Source organism: Lynx canadensis, chromosome D1, assembly GCF_007474595.2.
Source record: "Lynx canadensis isolate LIC74 chromosome D1, mLynCan4.pri.v2, whole genome shotgun sequence".
NCBI lineage: Eukaryota > Metazoa > Chordata > Mammalia > Carnivora > Felidae > Lynx > Lynx canadensis.
In genome coordinates this window covers 72,561,756-72,587,443 of record NC_044312.2, presented here as the reverse complement: position 1 = coordinate 72,587,443, position 25,688 = coordinate 72,561,756, and the positions used below count along the sequence as shown (strand labels likewise).

General features: G+C 35.8%; 1 protein-coding gene across 9 annotated transcripts in view; it reads left to right on the top strand.

Moving 5' to 3' along the window:
* Positions 1-25,688, top strand: part of SOX6 (SRY-box transcription factor 6) — a 620,069-nt gene that overhangs the window by 419,075 nt on the left and 175,306 nt on the right. The gene's annotated exons all lie outside the window — the stretch shown is intronic.

The following is a 25,688-nucleotide window of genomic DNA, read 5'->3' as shown; positions in this document are numbered from 1 at the left end:
TTTTTTCCTTCTTTTCTTTCTCTTTTTGTTCTTTATTTCTTCTTTCTTTCGTTATTTCTTTCTTTTTTCTTATTCTATGTTCTTTATATTCATCATCGTTTCTTTTGCTGTCTTTGTTTTCATTCACTTCTTCTTTTCTTTCTTTTCTTCTTTCTTTCTTTTCTTTTCTTTTCTTTTTTTCTTTTTTTCTGTTCTTTTTTTCTTTCTTTCTTTTCTTTTTTCTTGCTTTATTTATTTTGAGAGAGAACAGAGGAGGGGCAGAGAGAGAATCCCAGGCAGGCTCTGTGCTGTCAGTGCAGAGCCCGATGTAGGGCTCAAACTCATGAACCATGAGATCATGCCCTATGCTGAAACCAAGAGTCAGATGCTTAACCAACTGAGCCAGCTGTGGATATTTTCTAACCTCTGGGATCTGTTATTCAGCCTAGTTGGGACAGTATATTGTGAATTATATTATTCCTTTGCTTGAGTGTAATATTATACCTTCCTGTATTTATTTTTTTTTTAAGTTTTATTTATTTTTGAGAGAGAGAGAGAGAAGAAGAGAGAGGGAGAGAGAGAACAAGCAGGGGAGGGGCAGAGAGAGTGAGACACAGAATCTGAAGCAGGCTCCGGGCTCTGAGCTGTCAGCCCAGAGCCCGATGTGGGGCTCAAGCTCACAAACCATGAGATCATGACCTGAGCTGAAGTCAGACACTTAATCAACTGCGACACCCAGGCGCCCCATATATCTTACTGTATTGAAAAAAATATTAATTCACATAAAGTCATAGTTTACTCTTCTACTCTTTCATTGGTGAAAGCCAGTGGTGTTAACTTAGAGCCTTGCTTCATTTCTTAATCATACTTGGTGTTCCATTTAAAGTACCAATTTGGTGCCTGAAGAAGTACTTGTACCTCATTTGGCATTTTGTCCAGCTATCTTCACCTGAGGGTTTTAACCAGTGTTTTTGTTGTTGTTGTTTAATTAGTTCTGATTCTATCTTTCATACACAAGTCTGTGTGTTTCAAAATAGAGTCCAAATACAGGGGAGATGGAATGTCTCTGGCATTTTTGACAGTCAGCTTTTACAATGAAATCTTGGAATAATTTCTCCTCCTGATATCTTATCTCTTTTATAACTCATGCTGAGATCCTTAATTAAATAACTGTCCAGGTGTTCCCTGATTCTGCCCTTATTAGAATTTTCAGTGTAGCTCCTACTGCTAAGGTCAAGATTTTTAGCCTGTGGTTTCCTACATTTTTCTCTGGATTCCTCTCTAAGAACTCAGTAGGTGTTAAATAACCTGATCATTTAGTTCTCTCTGTTTCTCCTATTTGTAAAGCAGGAATGGAAGAAGTTTCCTGAGATGTTCCCTTATCAGTTATTTATTGTTAGTGTTTTTCTACATCTTCATTACTTACTTCTTTATTTATTTTGAATGTATTTCACTTGTCAGTCCACTGGTGTTTCTAACAAGTGGCTGTTTTAATTGATGTTTGTTTTGTGGTACTGAGGATGTCAGATGAATAGCAACCAAATCAGTTCACAGCATTTTTATGAAATAGCATTTATTGATAACATATGATTTTAGTTGTAACTTTACCACATGAAATTGATGCCTTCTTCAGGAAACTATAGAATATGATGTTAAAATATTATTCATCGGAATGTTTAATTTGAGAAGATAGGAAAATTGTTTTTTCGGGTTTTCTAATAGAAGTTTAATTACTTTTAAAATCTTGGATATTTCTCGTTGTTTAAATTTTTAAAAATTGAAGCTAATCAGCACTTGATCTCAGCTGTGTAAATTATAAAATCAGAGACAGATTCAAAGTGTCAGAGCTGCATTCACTTTAGAAATACAGGAATCTTCGTAATAAGAATTTATATTTAAAAAATAACAGGAAGCAATAACCTGTATTTATAGTTTGTTCTGTCCTGAGCTACCGCAGTTACTACTGCATATCTTGTCAGTATTTATCTTATCAGTGTGCGACCATTCGAAGAATTTTTCAAACGCTTAAAAATATTCCTTACACAAAACATATTTATCTCTGACACTTAGGAAGCAGGTATTTGATATTCAGACTTTCAGGTGTTTTGGGGGAAGGGGAATGGATTAAACGTATTTTTCAAATATGGTTTTTGATAAAATATAGACATGATCCAATTTAGGAGAGATTATTGGTAGGCTAATTTTAGTACAGTTTTTTTGAGCAAGATATGAGATTTAAGCGATGCTGCACGCATTTTTCTATCATGAAAGAAACATTCTCCTATTTGACAACAAAACAGAACAAAGAGTAAAATAAGGTGAGTACAAAACGTACTTTCCCTTCTGAGAACAAATGTATACAGAGACCATTTGAGCAAGTTTGACCTTCTTTCTTCTTTTTAAATCTTGAGTCCTAGAACCTGTTAGCTAACAAAATCAGCGAGATTAAGCCATGGCAGTTGGCTATGGATCATGAGTATCAGCTGGTTACATTCAGGATTGCTGTCTGCTTATAGTTCAGAATGCTGACTTGTGAATCAGTACTGTTGTTCCTGATTTTGCAAACTATAATAGAAAGAAAAGGAAGAGTGTCTAACCTCTTACAATAACCACACACCAACACATCTGGACCTATTGTAATGGAAGCAAATGAAAACCTGAATGGCTTGTACAAATTGAAATCAGGACTTTTCCTTAGAGATGGGAAGAAGACATGATGAAAACAGTATTGTAAAAGTCCCCATGCTTATTTTATGTGCAATCATTCAAAACTTATATATGTAGTTAAAAACCATATTATTTTTTTTCTTCCTTAAGTATAATTTTTAACATACTTTTGCCTTGGTAAATTCTAACTAAATTTTCAAAGAGATACATTTAAGACCATGTGAACCATGTTTAGAAAGCAAGATGAATGACTTTGTGAATCAATGTTTTTATTTTTTTGATGAGTCAATTTTTGCCATTAAAAAATCAGGTTAATAACTTTAAATGATTATTAAAATGCTTTAATATTAACAGATCTTTTAGGAGGCTGTTTGCTTAGTGAATTCAAATCCCTCTGTTTGTGCTTTGGGGAAAATGGTGATTCCTCTAATTTGTTTCATATTAAGTAATTCCCCCGATATAGAGCCCAGAAAAAGTTGGACATTTTTGATTCTTCCAGGACAAAAATAGCACAGTTTTCATCAAGTGTATGGAAAGCCAAACTAATAGATATGGAATAGGTATGGAATAGATATGGAATATGATCCTTGGAATTGGGAATGCCAGTTCTCATCCTTTAATTCCAAAGGACAGATGACTGCTTCAGTAATTTCATCCTCCTTGTCCCCTACCATTGCACTAGAGTATCTTAGCCAGTCTTTTGTAGCATTTTATTTATGAGTTATGTTGACAGGTAAACAAAATTCACTTGTAATTATTGGACACATCAAAGCATATTTACAGTATTTTAATCAACCAGTACATGTAAGTCTAGTCTAAGCAAAGGAGAAAATACTTTATAAATCCTACTTTCTTGATCCACCTATATATTTATTTACACAACCTCAATTGAGCATATCATGGTTTTTGAATCTAGAGAAGTTATTCTTCATGGATACGACATCCTACATTCTTTGGTTTCAATAGCATGTTGCTAGGAAACATTGATGGAATTTTGTTGCTAAAATTTAATCTTTGGAGGAGAATTTAGCTCATGAAAATATCTTGGTAAGAAGCTTACTTTTTGAGTTTTTGATAAAATATAGTCTCTTCAAACCCCAATTTTAGAGTTATTCAAATGGCTTATATTGTGTGTTATATAGGCTGTGTCCTCTCCTGACATTGCTGATGGAACAACAGTGGTCTCCTAACAGTAGACTGGCTGGCTGGGGTATTACCTGGGCATTTGGCTTCCTGGGCCAGGGCCAATGATTTCATGAATTCGTATACACATGCCTTTTTAAGTTTAATTGTGAAACTTGAAATTCTTAGCTTTTTGTTAATCTTTACAATTAGTGTACAATATTCATTGCCCTTCCCTAGTCATTTAATACATACATTAGATGGCAAATTCCATCTGTGGGAGGCCTGAACCAAATGTCATTGCTGCTGCTTTGCACATACTCTTTGTCTCATCGGAAAGCTGTCCTTTTTAAATGTGGTAATACATGCTGCTTATTTACAAAGCCAAGTATTTGTCTCTTCACTGAGACGTTACTCTGTTCTTAAGAGTATATGACTATTTTTTCATATACAGTGTTTTCCATTTTGATTACAATATATTCCTGTGTGCTCTTCATATGTTTTGTGTGTCTCTGTGTGTTTGTCATGGGAGAGCACCATTAGATATGTGTTCTTCTTCCTGTCTGGTAACCAGAAGAGATGCTAATATTATAAGAAAGGAGGTAATTGTTCTTAAACCATTAAACAGAATAATTTGAGATGGACTTTCACCTTTTAAGGAGATAAACCTTGCCTTTGTTTCCTTCAATATGATTAACTACAGGCATTTCAGGTATCTGCTGAGCAGAATAAGGACTACCTTTTTATGTGAAGTAGTTGTCTAAAGATCAGAAATAATTACTTTGTACATTAGCCTTCATGGCCTGTATGACCTGGTTAATTAATTTTTTGCTGGGATAATAATAATAGATATATATTTAAAGATATGCTTCATCATTAAATATCTAAGTGACCTCTAATTTAAGAGCTGGACCTTGGCATTTATTGTCTTTTGGAGATGGCTGGAGGAACCAACATAAGACTGATGAAAGTCAGGAGCGCTCCGGGCTCATGTAGTCCCTCTGTCTTATGTTGTACCTCTTTGTTAATTGTATTTAGCATTGGTAAACAAAAAGCAATTACAGTGCTCCTGTTTTGACTCTAGCCAATAGTCCTTTTTTTGTGTTATTGATCAGGTAACGAATCTCCTTCCAACAGCCTCTGAACAGGACTGAGTAAACCCACTGGAAGTAATTTGATACTACTATTGGCACTGCACATGTATCTGATGCTCTCTTGCAATGAAATGAGAGTTATAAACAAAGCTTAGAAGTCTAGGATTAGCCCCCAGCTTCAGCAAGCCCTTAAAATATTTTGTAATTCTATCCTCAATCATGAATTAGCCAGGAAAAACAGACCCTTTCTCCTCTATTTCTCTGCTGTATGCTGTTTTTAATTGCCCACAGGCAGGCTGTTGTGATCTTCTTTGGAAGTTTAAAACCAAGATAAAAATGCAAATCTAATTATTTCTTTTATGTAATCTAATTAACTTTTTAAGTAATGATAGATGCTCCGTAGCTTGCTTCAAACATTTTAATAATGAAGTTTCTGAATTATAAAGAATAGGTAAAGCTGCTATAATTCATGAATAGCAAGGGCCTTCGCAGCTAAAAATGTGAATTCTCTGTGGATTAGAAACTCCGTGTTAACCATGCTAGACTGTTTGTTAAAGTTGGAGTGGATCTAAAAATAAGAAGTGATACTTGCCCAGATCCTATGAGCTGCTATATGGAGTTATTAATCTGCTTGCTGTCTGTTTTCTAAATGCGGCCTATGGCAAAGATCTTTCAGCAGACCAGACCCTGAATCTCAGTGCTTTCCAGGCACTATGCTTTGGTTTCCTTAACCCCCTCTAGGTGACCCTCCATTCTCTATGTTATCTTCTTGTGCTTTTCTCAGACTCCACTCCCCAGCCCGCTGTCTCTAACTACCAATACTAAAAATTCTGGGAAACTAAAGTCTTTGCTTCTTTCTGGCGTTAGTGAAAAAGGGAGAGTACATTACCTCTTCAGAGGCAGGAGTAGCAGAGTGGCAGATGATCTAGGTGGTGTCAGCATGTGACATTACGTAATAGTGAATCAATCCCATGGGGAAAAGGAGGCTCTCTTCTATTTTTTTCTTGATCTCTCTGATTACATTGAGGGCTCAGTTTAGTGTTAGTCTTTAATACCTTTCTAGGATGTGCTAATCTCTCTCCATAGGGAAGACAGAGAGAGAGAACATTTTAGGCTCAGAGTCTTTGGAGGCAATAGTATTGAGCTACAAGTAAAAGGAAATAAAATTAAATAATATAAAACTTGGATTTTAATACTTATCTGGTTATCTTCTATTTATGACAAGAGATTTTAGTTTTCTATTCGAGGTAATGATATAAAGTTTCCTTTGAAATAAATGTATTTAAGCAAAAATAAGTCAATTTAAATAAAAGCCATAAGCAAATAATAGTTGGGTACTTGGGTATGGCAAAAATGATGAAGGTAGTTCTTCAATAATGAATTGTAGAAGGTTAAACTTGGGAACATCATCTAGAGGTCCTCATGATTCTCATTCACTCATCACGGGGAGGGTCGGTGGCTATCCCTGGTGGACAACAATACCGTGAGTTTGTCATTAAGCTATACTAAAAATTAACCCTGACATTATGGGTTTTTTTTCTTCCTTTGGAATTAAAATGCCTTTTCTGTTTATGAAGTAAAGGTGAAAATAGATGGCATGCACTTTGTTTTCCAGTGGTTTACTTGGTGAAATAAGACATTCCCCAATACATATATATGTCCCCAGTTTTGTTTTCCTTTGAAATTTCTTTGCAAGTCTTTCTCCAGTCCAAATCCTTTAATTTACACAAGGATGCTGAAACCACAGACTTGTCCAAGCTTAAAAAGCTAAATATTGGCAGAGCTGTGAGTGGGACCCAACTTTCTTGACTCCCTGTCTAGTGCTATTTCCAACATTCCAGGTTGTGTCTCAATTTGTCCTTTTTGTGACTTGAATAAATCTTAGTGCACTTTGGTTTCCTAGTTTGTAAAATGTAGATAATAATATCTAATATCTAAAATCTCATTACATGCTCTTTGTCCCTAAACAGAAAAAAAATTGAAGATTTGCCATTAGAACCGGTTTATATCCCAGAACTACTACAACTGTGGGTGCATACCCACAAGGAAAGAGATAAAAAGAACATAATTGGAATCTTCCTGTAGTGTAGTATGAAATGTATTCATGGCTGAGTGACTCTTTTGGTATTTACATATAAACTTCTTAGATAGTTAATTATTTTACTTTCTGAGGGCTTTAAAGTTATGTCTTTATATTGAAGGTCAGGACCTTTAATGTTAATACTTTTCTTTACAGCTCCCCTCTCCAGCGGACAAAAGTGAGCAGTGAGTGACAGCATTTGATGCTAGTGGTTCTCAATCTGGGTTGTACCTTGCAATCACATGGACGCCTTTTAAAAATACTAATGCCTAGGTAACACCCCAGAGGTTCTGATTAATTGGTCTGGGGTACAGTCCTGATAGAAGATTGTTAAAAACTCTCTAAATGATGCTAGAGGGCAATCAAGATTGAGAAATACTGCTTTATACAGTGTAACACAGATTAAATGTGAACTCTAAGTTATTTGGACTGTCTATCTACTTACCTATCTAACTATCTATCTATCTATCTATCTAACATCTATCTATATCTATATCTATAGACATATATCTATAGACAGAGGGTTGGGCATAACTTAAATAATTCTTTAGCAGCTGAAATATACTTTTGATTTTGGTCACAGCTATTTTACTTAAAAGCTAGAAAGCTTATAATGGGATCATGGTTTAAACAATTTAAATAAATCAATTGTTCTTATAACTTGATTTTATTTATTTATAGACCTACTGGCAAAACAGGAATGTTGAGACCAGAATATGTTTTTTTTCCTTTGGGAGAAGGTATTTAAAATAAAAATGAAGCATAGCCTTTCATAATAAGACAAAAACTTTTAGAAAATAAATTCTCAATTATTATTTAAACAAAATGACCCAGAAAATCAGCCCATTATTTATTTTTATATGCTTTTTTAAAGAATTCTCTATGAAATTGACTACATCTTGAGATTATACACACACACACACACACACACACACACACACACATATGTATATGGAATGTATGAATACACTTTTAAGCTAGGTTTGTACATAAAAGGAGAAGGTGTAGAGAATAAGATGCATTATTTTTGAGTGCATGTATGTAATTTAAAAGTTTTTAGGACTAGCATAAGTATTGGTTAAATAAATGCAGATTTAAATTCCAGTTCTATTGCTAATTAGCTCAGTGATCTGTTTTGCTACTTACTAGCTATGAGACAAGTTTCTTAATGTCTCTGAGCCTACATTTCCTAGTTCCTAGGAAGATGAGTAATAACAGTACCTTAGTCATTGTGAGATTAGAGATCATCATATGAAGCCTCTAGTAGTTGCTCAATGCACAGTATCTTTCACTATCATTATTGTTGTTGTGTACCACGTCTAAATTTCAGAGTACCTTATAGAGAAACATAAATGTATGTATTTTGTATCTACGTGTACACATATGTTTGTATCTATATACTCATGCGTATTTAGAATCCACAAATTAGTGATGTGAATATAGGACAGTCAATGTGGATGCACTTAAATCAATTATTAGTACCATGATAATCTAGAAGAAAAGGAAGAACAGCAATTTTCTCTGGCTGCCACATGAGTGGTATTTTAATTGTCAGTGAGAAGAGAGTAAGTTTTATCAGGCATTCAGAAATGGTTGGCCGAGAATTAGGGCTGCCTGGAGATTGTCTAAAAGGGAGCATGGCATTTTATTCTGGAAAATAGGGTCAAATTCTCACCTTTCACACTAAAATGGGCTTTTCTATTAGATCAACAGTGCTTGTGAAGTTAGAAGGATAGTAAATGAACCTTTCCAATTTATTTTATAGCTTTAAAAAAAAAGCACAGATGAAGTTATGTGATGTAGCAGCACAAAATGCAAAAGTCCTTCTTGTTTAAAATAAAGTTGTTCATATAAATCTTGTGTACGCCATCTCCTGTAAGTCAAGCATTTGCCCAGCTTTTGTGAATTATGTCTATACTTAGAATTTAAGAAGTTAAACAGTATGCATACCAGACTTGAGAGATGGGAAATAAAAATTGATATACTGTGTGACACTTGATATAGCACAGGGAAATATCTTTTAAATTCTGAAGGGATGTACTGACATAACCATTTTTAATTCACATAAGGTAACTCCCACTCAAAAGTTATTAATGTTAGAGTCAGATATTTTTACTTGTTCAAAATAAAAGAAAACAAATGATGCAAAATGTGTCAGGGTCTCACTGTGAGACACTGAATTCATTTTTTCTACCACCCAATTCATTAAGAAAATGTTAAAATTGTAACATTAAACAATGAAGTTAAGGAATTCACAGATTGGAAGAAAGGGAAAAGTCCATCCTCAGTCAGGTCATGGTCATGATTGTTGTTGAACATACATTTCAGTAGAAGAATTGAATTTTCTATAGTGGCTGAGATTAGTGCAGATGGAAAGGGCTCTCAGCTGGGGTGACTTGGCTGCTGCTTGAACATGTTGACAAGGTGGACAGACTATTCTAAGGAACTCTTAACAGGCCCGGCTTATTTTGTACTGTAATAGTTTCATTCATTTCCCAGCCACACAAATGTTGGCTGCTTCTTATGCATTCTTTAGTTACATTGTTCACAGGAAAAAGAGGGGGCAGAACAATAAAGCTGACTTTTGTTTCAATTGATTGCATATTAACTTTTGTCCCCTTTCAAAAGTTGTGATAATGTTAGGAACCAGTAACCTATAAGGAGAAACATACCTTATGAGCTATTATTTGATAAAAGATGTAAGTAAGTCCTAGTTTGGTGTTTAAGCTGGATGTGGCAGAAGTCATTTGTTAATGTACAGAGAATTAGTTAAATACAGGGCACTTTGGGATTAGTATAATTGAATGGTGCCTGAGGAGGCGATCAGGGCCTGAAACTTCAAGGAGAGGAAAGCTCTCCAGCTGCTGGTTCAGGTATTTGTTTGTCCTAAAGGACCTTTTTTCATTCTGTGGCTGTCAGCTTCTCCTTCCACTTGACTTGCATTTCACTGAGAATCATGAATGTCATGATAGCTCCCAGATCATCAGTTTAGGAGCTGGAGGCTGGGGTTTGAAAGAACCAAAGTGGATATAGTCGTAGAAGAATGAGCTTAATAGCAGAAGATCATGGAGAGGAAGAAAATACACATTGATAGGAAGCTGTCACCTTGCTTAGTGACGAATAACGGAGGTTTGAGAAAAGGAAAAACTAGTTCCAAGTTTTTCCCTCTACCGTCTGTGTAATTTTTTGAAATGCTTTGTGCAGACCTAGGCTTCTAGATTTTATGTTCGAAGATTTGATGGAGTAGAGGCACAGTTAGATGACTTGGTATGCTTTGTCTTATGGAAAAGCCCAGAGGGTAGGGTGCCTGGCTGGCTCAGTCAGGGGAGCATGTGACTCTTGATTTTAGGGTTAGGAGTTTGATCCCCACAGTGGGTGTGGAGCCTACTTGAAATGAAATGAAATGAAATGAAATGAAATGAAATGAAATGAAATGAAATGAAAAATGCAGAGGAACAGACAAAAGTGAGATAGTAATATTCATTATTGGTTCTAGCCAGAGGTTGATTTTAGATCAGATAGGCTAAGTCAGATCCACAATGATCGAGCAAGCATGCAATCTGTCATTGGAGGAATTCCAGCTCATGGAGGGAATATCTATAATGCGAGGGTGGAAACCAGGGCAAAGAGAAATGATGTTGGGCACTTAGAGTTGGCCTCTGCACAACAGCTGTTTTCCTGTTAAGATTGTCTTATTTGGTTCTATTGAAGATAGTGAGATACACTGGTCTTCGGCAGGACCCTTTCAAGAACTCTGATTTAGGGTAGAAGGACACCTTGGAATTTCTAGGGATCCCTTGTGGAAGAAAGTTCAGATCATTGACAGTCCAATAAAGAGGAAATTTGAGTTCTATGTTTAGGGTTTGGCTTCCATATCATCAGTATAGTATCTTTCCTTCCCAAAAAGATTGGCCCTGACCATAGAGGCCTGGATTTGTGATAGATTCACTATACACCCCAAGTGATTAAGTGTACAATGTTTAAGGCAAATGTCTTTGTGTAATAGAATTATGGTTAAACTATTTTTTCTTGTTTCAGTTTAGTTTTTAAAAAATCTTTCCGGGGCGCCTGGGTGGCTCAGTTGGTTAAGCATCCAACTCTTGATTTCAGCTCAGGTCATGATCTCATGGTTCATGAGAATGAGGCCCTGTGTTGGGCTCTGTACGGACAGCACAGAGCCTGCTTGGGATTCTCTCTCTCTTCTCTCTGCTCCTCTGTCCCCCCAGTAATCAATCCCCCCAACTCGCATGCATATGCACATGCACTTTCTCAAAAATAAATAAACATTTAAAAAACTTCTTTTCTAACATTATTGCTTTTGTATAAGAAAAAGAATTAAAAGAATTTAATGTACTCTGAAAGAAAACTGATATTCAATATTAGTAAAATTAATAAATTTAGTATATTCATGTGATGGGCTGTTATAGACTATTAAAAATATTTACAAATAATTTTTAATGATTTGGGATAATGGTTACAATATATCATTAGGTGGAAAAAACCCAGAACACATTAAGTATATTATAATCTCAGTTATGTAAAAATAGGCATAAAAAAAGGATGGAAGAGAATGCATTGCTTTTATAATTAACTTTATTACTATTATTTACTTTTTACAATGCAGATTAACAGAAAAGGAGCAGGCATCTATCTTTTTATCTTGTAATCATCTCTGGAATAAATTGTGATCACCAATAGGACATCAGATCTTGTGATTTAATTGTCCTATCTGATTTCTGGCTGCTTAAATAGAGATGCCAGTTAATAAAAAACAACCGAGTCTCCACATAGCTGGAACAAAGGTACAGGTACAGATCTTTCCAGCACTGTCAGGCTATTTTACTGATATGTATGCCTGTTCCATCTCTTACTTTTTTTCCCAACCCACTTTGCCAAGGACACTGAATTAATTCCATAGACTTGTATGTTCCCACTGGCTCAAGGAGGCCACAATTTCAAGCCTAGAAAAAGGGGTACACGGACACAGTAAGTGATCTGATCAGCAGAACTTGTTCTTCTTCCTCCTGGGAAGGTATACAGTTCCCAGGTATACTTGGGGACAAAATAGAGCTGTGTAGAGTCACAGAAAGAAGCCTAGACTTGGATTCAGGATGTCTATGTCTAGTTTTTGTTCTGTTAGTAACTACGTGACTTCTGGAAAATTATTCTTCTGCGATGATTCTCATTTTCCATATATTTAGAACAAAGATCATGTACAAGATTGTTGCAGAAATTCCTTGCAGCTCTGACCTCCTGTGACTCTAGATGAAGGGAATTAACTCTGTTCCTTAGAAAATGGAGAATAGTAGTAGTTTTGCCTACAAAGTTTGCAGGAAAATGTCATTTGGCCACAGCATAAGCCATGTCTACCTAGGAATGTTTGCCTTTTAAATCACTGAAAGGTTTTGAATTAGGAGGTCAAATTCACGTTTCTTTTGTGAGGTATTGTGGTGGTTTGTAATGCCTGCCACATGAAATGATAGCTATTGGGGATTCTTAAAAAGCATATTCAGGAAGAGGGCCTATAAATGCCTACAGCCTTCAGGCTACACCAAACACACTTCTGTAGCCAATGACAAACTCCTGGCATTAGGGCTATATAATGGAAAGGGTGACACAAACTTAATTTTAGTGTTGCAAGTGAAATATTATAATTTTTGGAAAAAAATTCTTATAGCTTTGCTAAAGTATTAATTGCAGGAAATTACAGCATATCCTCGTGTAGTATTATGTCAGTGGCATATATAGCATATAACACCTTTTCCTAGTCTCTCTTGTTTTCACCCCAAGTGTTGCATTTTCATTTGAAAAGAGATGTGTTAAGTAGTTAGAATTTTGTCTAACTGTGGGGGTGGTGCTGAGTGAGGCTCAGACTGTCTGAAAACAATTAAGCTGTGAAGGGGAGACTACTTGGTTATGCTTCCTAGAAGTGAGTTTACTGCTTGAAGCATAATGTTGATACGGATATTCCTTTGGCCATTTCCTCATTTCTGGCTTGTTAGGTTTCAGCTTCTAGTCCCAATAAATTTTCCAACTACAATTTATTTATTGCGTTGGAAGATAAAAAATGAGAGAATTTCATTTCTGATGTGTGGTAGAGTTTAATATGGTTTTCCGATTTCCTCCCATTTTGTTTGAAGTAAATAGGGTAATTACTCACTAAAATTCTAATATCTTTCAGGGCTTTAGGGATGAATCTAAAACAGAACCATATAATGTTTTATTTAAGCAAATCCGTGTTCTTATTAGGCGGTTCACCTTAATGTCATTTTTTATAAATAAACTTTGTTTTATTTTTTCAAGGGTTATTTAATTAATTTTGTTGTACTACCACATTCTGACATCTGCATCTGCTAAGGCCTGCAGGATGTGATTTGTGGTTTAAAAATGAAAATAATTTATTATTTGAAAAATGATAGATCATGCAGGAATGATACATAAATATGAATGTAAAAGAGTCTAATGCACATCCATATCATTTTTTTTCTTTTGTACTAAGGCATAAGGACTGTTATCTGTGTTTGTACAAAGCATTTGTGCCAGTTGTACATCTGATTAATATCTGACTAGATATGAGTGAAACCTATTCTGGAGAAACTACTGCAGTGCTGGCTTCTTGAACTGTTTATGGTTCCCATTAATTGCAGGGCTTTACCATATAACCATTGTATAGATCTGGTTTTACTTATGAAATCCAGATCTGCTTTTTCTTCCCTGCTGAGCAGGGTGAAGTTACTTATGCTACCAGCTTCTTATGATTTTGGGGCTCACAGCACCTTGGGGATTGAAGCTATCATCCCTGGAACTCCTAGTGTTTCTGTGGAAAGATGAACATTGCTGGAGTAAATCCTTGGTGAGTTTGCTCTACATGCAACACAGGTTAAACAAGCATTTTACTTTTGAATAAAGTATTTATTTTAATGATTATGGACAGATATTCATTTCCCCACAGCTGTTCCCCCCCCCCTCCACTTTGGATGAGAGTAGTCTAAGCTAGAAGTTTTCTATTTTTAAAAAAAATTTTTAAATGTTTATTCTTGAGAGAAAGAGAGCATGAGCGGGTGAGGGGTAGGGGTAGAGCGAGAGAGGGACACAGAATCCGAAGCAGGCTCCAGACTCTGAGCTGTCAGCACAGAGCCCAACGCGGGGCTCAAACTCACTAGCCGAGCCATGAGATCATGACCTGAGCTGAAGTTGGCTGCTTAACCAACTGAGCCACCCAGGCGCCCCTATTTTTATTTTTTTAATTAAAAAAAATTAATGTTTATTTACATTAGAGAGAGAGAGAGAGATTGAGCAGGGGAGGGGCAGAGGGAGAGGGAGACACAGAATCCAAAGCAGGCTCAGGCTCTGTCAGAGCAGAGCCAGTTACAGACTCGAACACATGAACCATGAGATATGACCCAAGCCAAAGTTGAATGCTTAACAGACTGAGCCATCCAGGCGTCCCCAAGCTGGAAGGCTTTTAAAATCTGGTCATTAGTCTTTCATCAGAGCCCCCGTATTTTTCCCCAGGGAAAGGAGTAGGTGAGGATATGAAGTAGGAGACAATACAGAGATTTCTATGTAAAAGGTAACACTATATTTTCTCCTTAAGAAGGCTCAAAGATCATCTTATTTTCTTTGCAATGAAAACATGTGAGGGGATATTTTGGTTGGGTTTAAAAGGCCATTTTATTTTCCTAGTGAAAAAGAGCTGGCTTGTTAAATAGTTTTAATCTCCACCCTGAAAGAACATGGTGGCTGTGTGTTCCAAAGGGGCAAAATGTATTGAATTTAAATAGTACAGCAAGTCTGTCCAGTTCTGGTCCTTAACCATTTCATATTGCCAGAGCTAGCTTCTGAATGTAGGTTGAAAAGAAGCTGGAAGATATACTGGTAATTTGCAAAATGGGTATTCTCATTATTAACCATAAAATGTAGGAAAGATATCTGGGGAAAAAAATCTAAGGAGATAGTGCTGCTTCTTCCTTTATGCCGACTGTGTTTGGGAACATTCTCATTACCTTTTTGACTAGAAAAGTCTTATTGCATTTTGAAAAACAAAACACCAATAGGAGGTCTTTTTTTTTTTTTAACTAACTAGCTGTGAAGTTGTATAAGAAAGAGAAAACACTTTGAAAAATGGTCCGAGCTCTCGTGTATTAAGCACAGCAGATGAAATGATTTATTGGGTTTTATACACATTCTGTAAAGGGTAAGCATTGCTAACAGAATGAGTGGCAGCCTCTGGGAGCTGAACAGGCCCCAGGGACTAGTCTTTGTTCCTCTGGTCTTGACAGGCATGTGTCTCTGTTAAATGAGAGCTTAATTTCTCTCATATGTGAACAATTTCCAAGCCCAACAAAGGCAGGCAGGACTGGAGCTATTTAAAAGAACCAGCACAGGAGGAAGCATTCTTGAAGAAAGGGGATGCTAAAAGGCTAATTACTCACCATGGCTTAGCAACTATTTTATTTTTTCCCTAAGCAAGGTTTATTAACATGGATCTGCCACTTTTTTTTGAACATAAACACACATTAAAATTACAAGGTTATATTTTTATTCTTTGTGAAATAGCTATTTGCTGATCTCTGCTCATTGAAAAGAGGTGCCCCCATCAGCAGTGGCGGTGTATATCATGGAATATTAATTCACTAGAGGGGGAGGGGAGAGCCTAATATACTTTGGATCCTTTCTCTCTCAAGTGGAAGGAATTTAAAGTATTTACTAAGCAGCATCCTTGGCAACACTGAGAACCCTTTCTTTAGACAGTACTTGCTTAAAATGTGGAGGGGATCTTTATTTCAACATTTTCTGTGGGAGTTTCAAACTATGATTTGTTTAGTTTGTCTCAATTTGTGGACTCTGGCATCTGGGGGAAAATCCATGTTGTTAAATAGGCATATGTAAGAGGTTACAGGTATATTTCCATTTACACCATTCATATTTTCTTAAGGTTTTGTGAACTGGATTATTTTTTCCCCTTTGACTTGTATTATAATCATTAGCCCCTTATCTTAATTTTTGAAGACTGAGACACCTTGGCCAAACTTGCCTCTTGATTTATTTTAGAACTAAAACAGTAGCCTAGGTTCTCTTGATGGTCACCAATAATTTGCTGAATGACCTTTGGCAAATCACTTAATCTCTGGGGACTCAGATGCCTCATCTGTAAATAAAGGTTTTTTTCCATCTCTAAACTTCCATGTTTTAAGAATGGGTCTCTGAAGTAAAATAAATGACATGATTGCAGAGTGCCCATAATAAATTTGTTCAAAAATCCTGCTGAAAAACATTATTACAAATCTACATTTTGAATTTTTAAAATGGAAAAATCAGAAGGTCTTCAGAAATGATACCTGGCATTAAGGCCAGACATGCAATGTTATCATTTCATGGCAACAACACTCTCTACATGACAGGCTCTGTGTGGCACAGCAGAAAAGGTGGGAAAACTGTTGATTTTATTTGTAATGATGGACAGCTGACAGATAACCCTTTTGATTGCATTTGATTATCAAAGTGGTCTTCATGAGTGAATCAGATTTTTCATATGCCATTTAATAGTTGTAGGAAAACAAACAAACAAACAAACAAACAAACATAATTTCCACCTGCATGGCTATTTCTACTAGTGTATAGATAACTACTGAAAGCATCTGAGCCCTATATATGGCCATGATGATCTAACTCAGAAAGAGAATGGGGTGGTATCTTTACTTAGAATGTGAAATGGTGACTATGTGACTTGGAGAGGAAAAAAAAAAAAGCCATTTCCTCCCAGGTGCTTTTTTTTAGTATTCTTACTTGCTACCCAGAGGTACTGTGGTTTCCATAAGAAGCCATGTTTTAGTAGAAGTAACGCATGCCAAACCACTTACACTAATGACTAAGCCATCTTTGTTCCAGATTTGGAGTGCATCTGAATATGAAAAACAGTTAGATCTTCAGAAATGAGAGTCAAAGAAAATCCTAGCATCCTTATTTCTGACGTGAATTAATTAGGTTAAGCTTGCTTTCCCTTTTTTGTTTAGGATGTTATCAAAAATGAACAGTCAATATCATTTCTTTATAAATCTGCTTCTCTTTTGTCCAGTTTTTTATTGAGATGTAATTGACATACACCACTGTATAAGTTTAAGGTGTGTAGCACAATGGTTTAACTTACATACACATACTGTGACAGGATTATCACATTTTGTTAACACCCATCATGTCATATACATTGAATTCAAAGAAAAAACAAAAAAATAAAGAAAAAAAAAGTTGTTTTCTTTGTGATGAGAATTCTTCAGATTTATTCCCTTAACAACACTCATGTATATTATACAGTTAAACCTGTATAACATACAGGACTATGTTAACTATAGTCCTCATGTACATTACATCCCTAGTACTTAATTATTTTAGAACTGGAAGTTTATACCTTTAACTGCCTCTCTCTAATTTCCCCACCCTCTACCCCTTCTGTGTCTGGTAACCACAAATCTGTTCTCTTTTTATATGATATTGTTTGTTTGTTTTAGATTTCACATGTAAGTGAGACCATACAGTATTTGTCTTTCTCTGACTTATTTTACTTAGCATAATGCCCTCAAGGTTCATCCATGTTGTCGCAAATGGCAGAATTTCCTTGTTTTCATATGGCTGAATAATATTCCCTTGGTATATATACTACAACTTCTTTATCCACTCATCTGTTGATGGGCGCTTAGATTGTTTCCATGTCTTGGCTATGCAAATTTCTTTTTAGTTAATGTTTCATTTTCTTTGGATGTATTCCCTGAAGTGGAATTGCTAGGTCATGTGGTAGTTTGAGTTTTGAGATTTGAGGACCCTCTGTACTGGGTTTTATAGTGGTTGTACCAGTTTACAATCCCACCAAAATGCACAAGGGTTTCCTTTTTTTATCCTGTCTTTTTGATGATGGCCATTCTAACAGGCATGAGTGATATCTCATTGTGGTTTTAAGTTGCATTTCCCTAATGACTAGTGATATTGAGCATATTTTCATGTGCCTATGATTTGCCTCTTTCTTTATATTTCTTGTTCTTATACATGACATCACCTCAAGTCATTTGATCCCTGCTTCTTCTTCATGCATCTTGCAATTGCCAATTCTAGGACAATTTACCTTTAAATATCTCATATCTATCTTCTGTTTTTCATTCCAACTATTACTGACATGATTCAGATTATCATCACCTCATGCCCCAACTGCTGAAATATAGTCTTAAATTGTCTCCTCACTTTCAGTCTGTCCCTCTCCACTTTATGTATTCTTTCCAAAGTATTTTTTCTCATTGTGCTTATCTTCTGCTCAGAAGTGTCTATTGGTGCCTTATTGCCTATGATTTATTTAGTACATTTTCATTGAGCACTTGTTACATTTCTGACACTCTTCTAGACTTTGAGGATATGGCAATCTACAAAAATTTCTGCCCTGCTCAACTTATATTCTAGTGGGGGAAGGCAAACATAAATGAGAAAAGTAAAATTATGGTATGTCATAAGAACTTCTATGCCTGAAAAATAGAGAAGGAGAAAGAAGTAATACAGTTTTAAATAGTTTTCTTGGGTAAGTACTTATGAAGAAGGTGCCATTTAAGCAAAGCCTTGAAGGAACTGGAAATAAGTCAAGTGAATATCTGGAATAAGATGCTTCTGTGCAGAGGGAACAGCAGATGCAAAGACTCATAGGTTGGAGGAAGCCACCTATATTTGAGGAATATCAAGGAGCCAGAATGGCTGGTGGGTGTGGGGGTAATTTTGGAGTGTGAACAAGATGGAGAAGAGTAGGAAATGAGAACAGAGAGGGCCTTTTACATCACTGTAAGTACTTTGGTCTTTAAGTGGGATGTGAAGCCACTGAAAAGAATAGTATGATCTACTTGGGTTTTAACAGGATTGTTCTGGCTACTGTGTTGCAAAAAGACTGAAGGAGGTGAGAGTAGAAACTGGGAGGCCATGAGAAGGCTATTTAGGCAAGTAATGTTGGTAACTTGGACCAGGGCAGTCGAAGTTGTGAGAAATGATTAGATTCCAGATATAATGAATATGAAAGTAGAGCCAAAGAAATTTGGAATGGAGGGCAATAGAAAAGTCAAGGGTGACTTCATGGACTTTGACCCAAGAAACTGGGAAAGTGGAGTTGCCATTCACTGGGAAAATTGTGGGAACACATTTCAGCAAAGGGAAAGGGTGAGGAGCCAGGGGATGGGAGTAAGGAGGGAATTCAGGAGTTTAACGATGAACTGTTGAATTGAAATACTTATTAGGGATCCAGGTGGAGATGTTGAGTAGGCAGTAGGACTGGAATTCAAAAGGGAGGTAAGGACTAGAAATGTACATTTGGGAGTATCAGTGTGTGGATGGTTTTTTAAAGTTCAAAGTTGTTAGCTTGATTTCATGACTCTCCATAAAATGGTTCCTACTCTCATTTCTAGATTTACTTTTTGCTAGATAGTTAATCGCACTTGTCTGTATGTTACTTCCTGAACATGATTTGTGCCTTTTGTCTCCAAGTCAATTATTACATTGGTTTTTTTTTTTTTCTACTTGGAATGCGTACATTTCTTCTCACATTCATCTTTGCTTTTAAAAACCTAGAATTCCACTAAGGCTTAGTTCCATGATCACCACCACCCCATCCCCTCCTTGAGCCAAAGTTATCTTTTTCTCTTCTGAGCTTACACAGCCCCTTGTGTTTTTCCTATAGGACTTACTACATGCTACTGTACTACTACCATATTTTAGCTCATTTTACATGTCTTATCCCTCCAAACAAGATCATGGTATCCTTGAAGACAGAGGTCACACTCATTTTTATATTCCCAGCATGCCTAGCTTGGTGTCTTATACTTGGTAGATGTTCACTGAATGTTATTGAATTGAATATTATTGAAATCTTAAATCATTTATTAAGATGATTTTAAAAGAAGACAATCAAAAGTATTCCCTTTTCTTCTTTTGTATGCTCATCATTTAATCAAGTAAATATTGAAAAACAATATCTGAAATGACTAGTACTAAAATATTTGGCTCATGACTCCATTAATTCAATACAATGATAGAAATTTAGGAATTAGTGATCTTGGTAATTGCTGCAAAAACAGAATAAGTTTTATAAATGAAAAAGAAATTTAATGACTTGTTTAGAAAATAATTTTAGTGACCTATTTGGATTGATTCTGATATTAAAATGCTTGGAGAGAGAAAACTGGACTGTGAATGCATTTATACTAGAAAGTTTCATTGGCCTTTATTTCTATCTTTAAATTAGTGAATAATTTGTATTTATAAAAAAAGGAATATTGAGTACTTATTATAGGCTAAGGACTTTTATAAGTTCTTTACAAATATTATCTCTTTATATCCTATGTGTTCAGCCTCTCAGATTTCTTTACTGAGCATCATTGAACTTTACTACAGTTTTTGCAAGTCAGTAATACTCTGGTTCCTGGAGGAAACTTCAAAAAGGGGTAGTAAAAGCAATGGTTTCTTTACAGCCTAAATTTACTGTCTGGTCTCTTTTTTAAGCTTAATAACTTCTGTAATTCTTGCTTATGATCTGTTAAAACTAGAAATCTTGACAGTGATAGATTTAATTCCGTTCTTTAAATGTTAAATGTCTTAGTACTGAGCTCCAGATTCCAAGGTGGAAAAGATCTCCGCTTTTGTGAAGCTCAGGGTTTAGTAAGAGAGACATCTGCACAACAATCATGTTAAGTGAAGTGTTGATATTTTTTCATTTAATTATATTCTTTTTTAAAAATTATTTGAGAAAGAGTGAGTGTACCTGTGTGGGGGAAGGGCAGAAAGAGAGGAAGAAGAATCCCAAGCAGGCTCAGTCAGAGCCAACAGCACAGAGCCTGAAGCTGGGCTTGATGTCAGGAACTGTGAGATCATGACTTGAGTCGAAACCGGGAGTTGGAGGCTTAACTGACTGAACCACCCAGGCGCCCCCATTTAATAATATTCTTTATTAGGTTTGTTAATTGATCATAGCCTAAAAGTATTTTAGCTTTAACAGTATTCAGGGTATGTCTCTTAAATGTGATGGAGGTATTTGTGGCTTGCAAGTTATCACATCAAGTAGAACAGTAGTACTTGCTGGAACTCATGAAAATATACTGAAGAATTTTCCTAAAAGTAGATTTTTAAAAGAACTGTTTTACTATTTGTTATTTTCATAATCAACTGTAGGAAAAACCACAGTTATCAATTAAAAAAGCAGTTTATTTCACAGCCTTCACTGAATATCTGCTCTGTATAATGTGACTAAAAGTTGGACGTATGAGGGCAATATAGGAAATATGAGACATACTGCTTTCTCTCAAAGAACTCTTAAAGGAGCCAAGGAAACAAATGTTCATATATTTTAAAATATGAGAGCAATTGCAGAGTGTCTTGTCAGCAAGTACGAAAACACTGATTGTAAATGGAATGGCTAAATGCTACAGGTCCACCAATGATAATGATTGAAAGTAAAAAGTTACAAACCAAGCAAGAGACTACTTTACAAAATTTTTACTTGCCTTAAATTAAATGTAGTCGTATGTTATACTCTCCATTTTCAGCAGGGTATAGTTAATGTGTCGTTTGAGAATTTCTAGAGGCTCAACTCTTCTTTGTCTTGCAAACAATTTCTTTCAGAAATGAAGGGCCTTAAACAGTATTAAGCTGTTTCTGTGGTTGAGTCACAAGTATACCTTTCAATGCCCAAACTTTTCACAGAGGACACAATACATACCACTTGATGAACTGCAGTTCACAGGAGCCACAAAGGGAGAGTCTGCAGGTTGTTATCTCGCTGGGATTAACGTTGTCTTTGGCATAGTTTTAGAAGCCAAATCCATGTGGTGTCAAGGCTCTGGGAGAATGGTTTTAACCTGTAACTTAGGAGGATTTCACTCAAGATTTATTGGCAAGATTTTCTTTTTACTTTAAGGGAGAGAAACTTTTCATTCTGAGACTTGATCTGGAAAGTATGTGTGGAAAGAGTTTTTTCCTTTCTCCAGATTTTGTTTTTCCTGAGATGTTGTCTGAGAGAACCTGGTTTAGTTCTCTCTTTGGCAGATGATACCTAACCTTTTTTTTTATGCCTCACCTTCTGAAGGGCTAAAATTATATATTCTAGCAGTAGTTGTAATATTTTTTAACATATTTGTTTTCTATCATTTAATTCTCCTTTTGGTTACACCTTTTATTTCTAAAAGGTATAATTGTAAAATCAGAAATTAGATTATTTGGGCTAGTAGGGGCTTTGAGGGTAACTTACATCACCAAGTTGCATTTTCCCCCAAATGAATGCAGTAAGAAGTATATTTCATATCACTACATGATACAAGCACACAGCACAACATGCATATGTACATGTAACAGAAACAAAAGTTTCATTAAATCATACTTGTCCTACTACATGGGCTCTTTGTGTGAGATCCTCTTTCGTTTTCTATTTATTTGTCTTCTCTCCCTAATTTTTCCAGCCTCTTGTCTGGTTCTTTTTTCTTTCTTCCCCCTCTTCTGTTTTTTTTCTGCTTTCTAGAAAACTATTTTTCTGTTTTTTTTTTTTCGCTTTCCCTTGTCTTCTTCATTCTCTCTCTCTCTCATTGTCTTTTCTTCTCATCTCTCTTGACTCACTCTTTTCTCTCATCCCCTCATTTTTTTCATCTCTACTTCTCTAATCTTGTTTTTCTCTCTCCTCCTTCTCTTTCTTGTTGTTTCTTTTTATCTGTCCCTTTCCCTTTTTCCCTTTTTTATTATATTTTTAAAATGCCAGCTCTATCCCATTAATTGGTCACAGGCACACAGTTTAGAAAACACTGACACAGGTCAAACCACTTATTTCACACTTAAGGATGCTGAGACTGATGGAGATGGAGTTTTCCAAGATCACATGTTATGTCTTTAGGAACATCTAATTATTAACAGAGTTGGGTTTAGAATGTAGGACCTTCAAGGTCTCCAAAGAAACCAAAACATTCTGGGCTATATGGACATCTTATTAAACTTCTGAACCTGATCCTCCCTGTTTTGAAGAATACAAGATACTGTTATTTGAAATTTTAAGCAAGAATGGCTGGGTCAAATTTTGGAAATTCATATGGCTTTCTAGTTTAACAAGGTTGCTATCATTATAGTTCTATCATTATAGAATTTAAAGTTATGATTCTTCCAAGCAAAGAACAATTATTACAGTTACATGTAAAATTTGAAGGCCTTTCATTAAAGGCTTTGTTGTATATAATTGGGACAGATCTTTGCATTAAATATAGGACCAAAAAACAATAGGACAATCTATTAACTTATTTTCATAGTTCCAGGAAGGGGTATGAGGGTGAAGACCATGAGCAACCAGAGTCTGATAAATAGTAAGTTTAGCCCCCTGCCATGGGTTGGTATGGTTGAACAGTGAGTGTCAAAAAAACATGCTAAAACAAGGCCAAGTGAGAACAACACAAAGCCTAAAATTTATTTTTTCATTCAGTGCTACCTAGTGCTAGGTTATGATATGTCAAGGATGGAAAGAAAGAAGACTCAAAAACATTAACACCACGGGTGTTATGTTGTATAGACCAGACTTGGCTCTAAGAATTAGCATTTGTTGACAACAGAAAAGCTTTTTTCTTGAGAGGAGTTCTGTGGTGCCAATAAAGTTGCTCAATACTGTATTTTTCCTTTGTCCTGTTTTTGTCTCTTCAGAATCTCACTCTATTTGTGTCCTTTTTCAAAAATCTACTTTGGATGTGTGGAGGTATTTTATAATTTAGTTTCCTTTTTTTTTTTTTTTTAAATTTTAGGAAGGCACACCAAATTTTTTTTAAGTTTATTTTTATTTATTTTGAGAGAGATATAGAGAGCAAGCTGGAGAGGGGCAGAGAGAGAGGGAGACAGAATACCAACCAGGCTCTGTGCTGTCAGTGCAGAGGCTAACACTGAACCGGGCCCACGGACTCTGAGATCATGACCTAAGCCGAAATCAAGAGTCGGATGCTTCACCAACTGAGCCACCCAGGTGCCCCAATGCCAAACTTTTAACCATGGAACTTATAGCAAATACTGTAAATAAATTTGATATAATATTTGGATTTAGGAGAATAGCTACTAAAATAATTATGTTTAATAATTTTATAATATGCATGTTAAATATAACAGATCCATCATTAAAAGACAAGTAGTACAAACTTCACAAATCTGAGAACAAGGAGAGAAGAAAGAAATAGGAGTATCCGTGGTGTGCTGGAGCTGACTCACTCCGATATCCAACACCCAGCTGTGTCCGTCTTTCCCTAACTCCTTGTTCAGTGACATCATGTTGGTAGGTTGAAATCAACCATGGTGCAACTACACTGTGGAAATTGGCAAACGCTCTAAATCATCTCTTTTTTTTTTTTTTTTTGACAGCTGGTTTACCACATGCAACCAGGTGTGCTAAACGACAAAAATATTAAACAGAGCAATCAAACCTTTGAATCATTAATTCTTGAGTTAAAGATGCTGAATGTCATTTATTTAAACAGTAGCAGTGGTTTTGGATCAAGAGTTAAAAACTTTTTTGTAGTTTTGCTGAAAATTTGGAGTTAATTGAAGAATTAAAAAGGGAACTCAGTTCCAAAGATTCTTTACTAATTTAGAAATATTTTAAAGTAATTCACAGCCAGAAATAATTAGCCCCCTGGGCTCACTATGCTGCTTTTTTGTAGACTTCAGGAAAGAAGAAAAATTTAGAAGTCTGAGCAGAATCTAGCTTAAGAATAAATGAAATACTTTACAGTTAATTTTTCTCCTCAGTCTACAATTTCATTTCAACAGCATATCTTATGTGTTCTTCGATAGATTTGTGAACTACTCTGCTTTATATAAATGATTCTTCTTCTTATTTACCATTCTTTATGTCCCTTTTAAGTAATTTTACCACACTTCGTATACTGCCACAAACTGGCATATAAAAATATTATGGTAGACATAGAGATGCACTATCCAGACCCCTCTTCAAGAGATACTCACTTGTCTGGCCACAGGAATACAGGAAACAGCCTCCATCTGTCAGCTCCTTCAGCTTTGCCTCAGCTTTGGATAGCTGCTTAGCCCCAGGTCCTTTCCTTCCCAGGGTGCTCCCATTTGAGTGAAGAACATGGGATGTGAAGGTTGGGCCTTTTAGGCCTGAAGCTAGATACTCACTCCAGAGCTTCCTACTGAATGTAATGGAATTTTGTTCAACCAGTGTTAATAGCTCAGCTTCTTCCTCTGTCCAGTCCTGTTTCTTTCTCTTTGCCATTCATAGGTCCCATTCCCTAGTAAATATCTCACACCCTAAACCTGGTCCCAGTGTCTTTTAGAGAACCCAGCTTGCAGCGACCCCTATGTGTACAATAGTATTATATAAATTTTATGAGATCTTACCAATACCACTGAGCTCTGCAGTTTTGGTGTGTTAGCCCCCTTGCAACATTCTTTCCCACCAGGACTTCGCCCATGTCCCAAATTGTTATGAGAAATCTAGGTTAGTGGTTTCGCTCCATGTTTCTAGTATCTGTTCCCCAAATTCTGCCATATACAAACACTTGGTGATGAAGTTTCATCTATCCCAATGTTCTGTTGCATTCACTAGATATTCATAGATAGAAACAGACTTATCAAAAGTCTGATTGTTCTATCAGCCAATAAAAGTTAAATAGAAGGAAGATTTATTTTAATAGTAAATATATTATGTTACACATGTTATAGATTTACAGTTTAAATTCTATCTCATCAAAAATTTA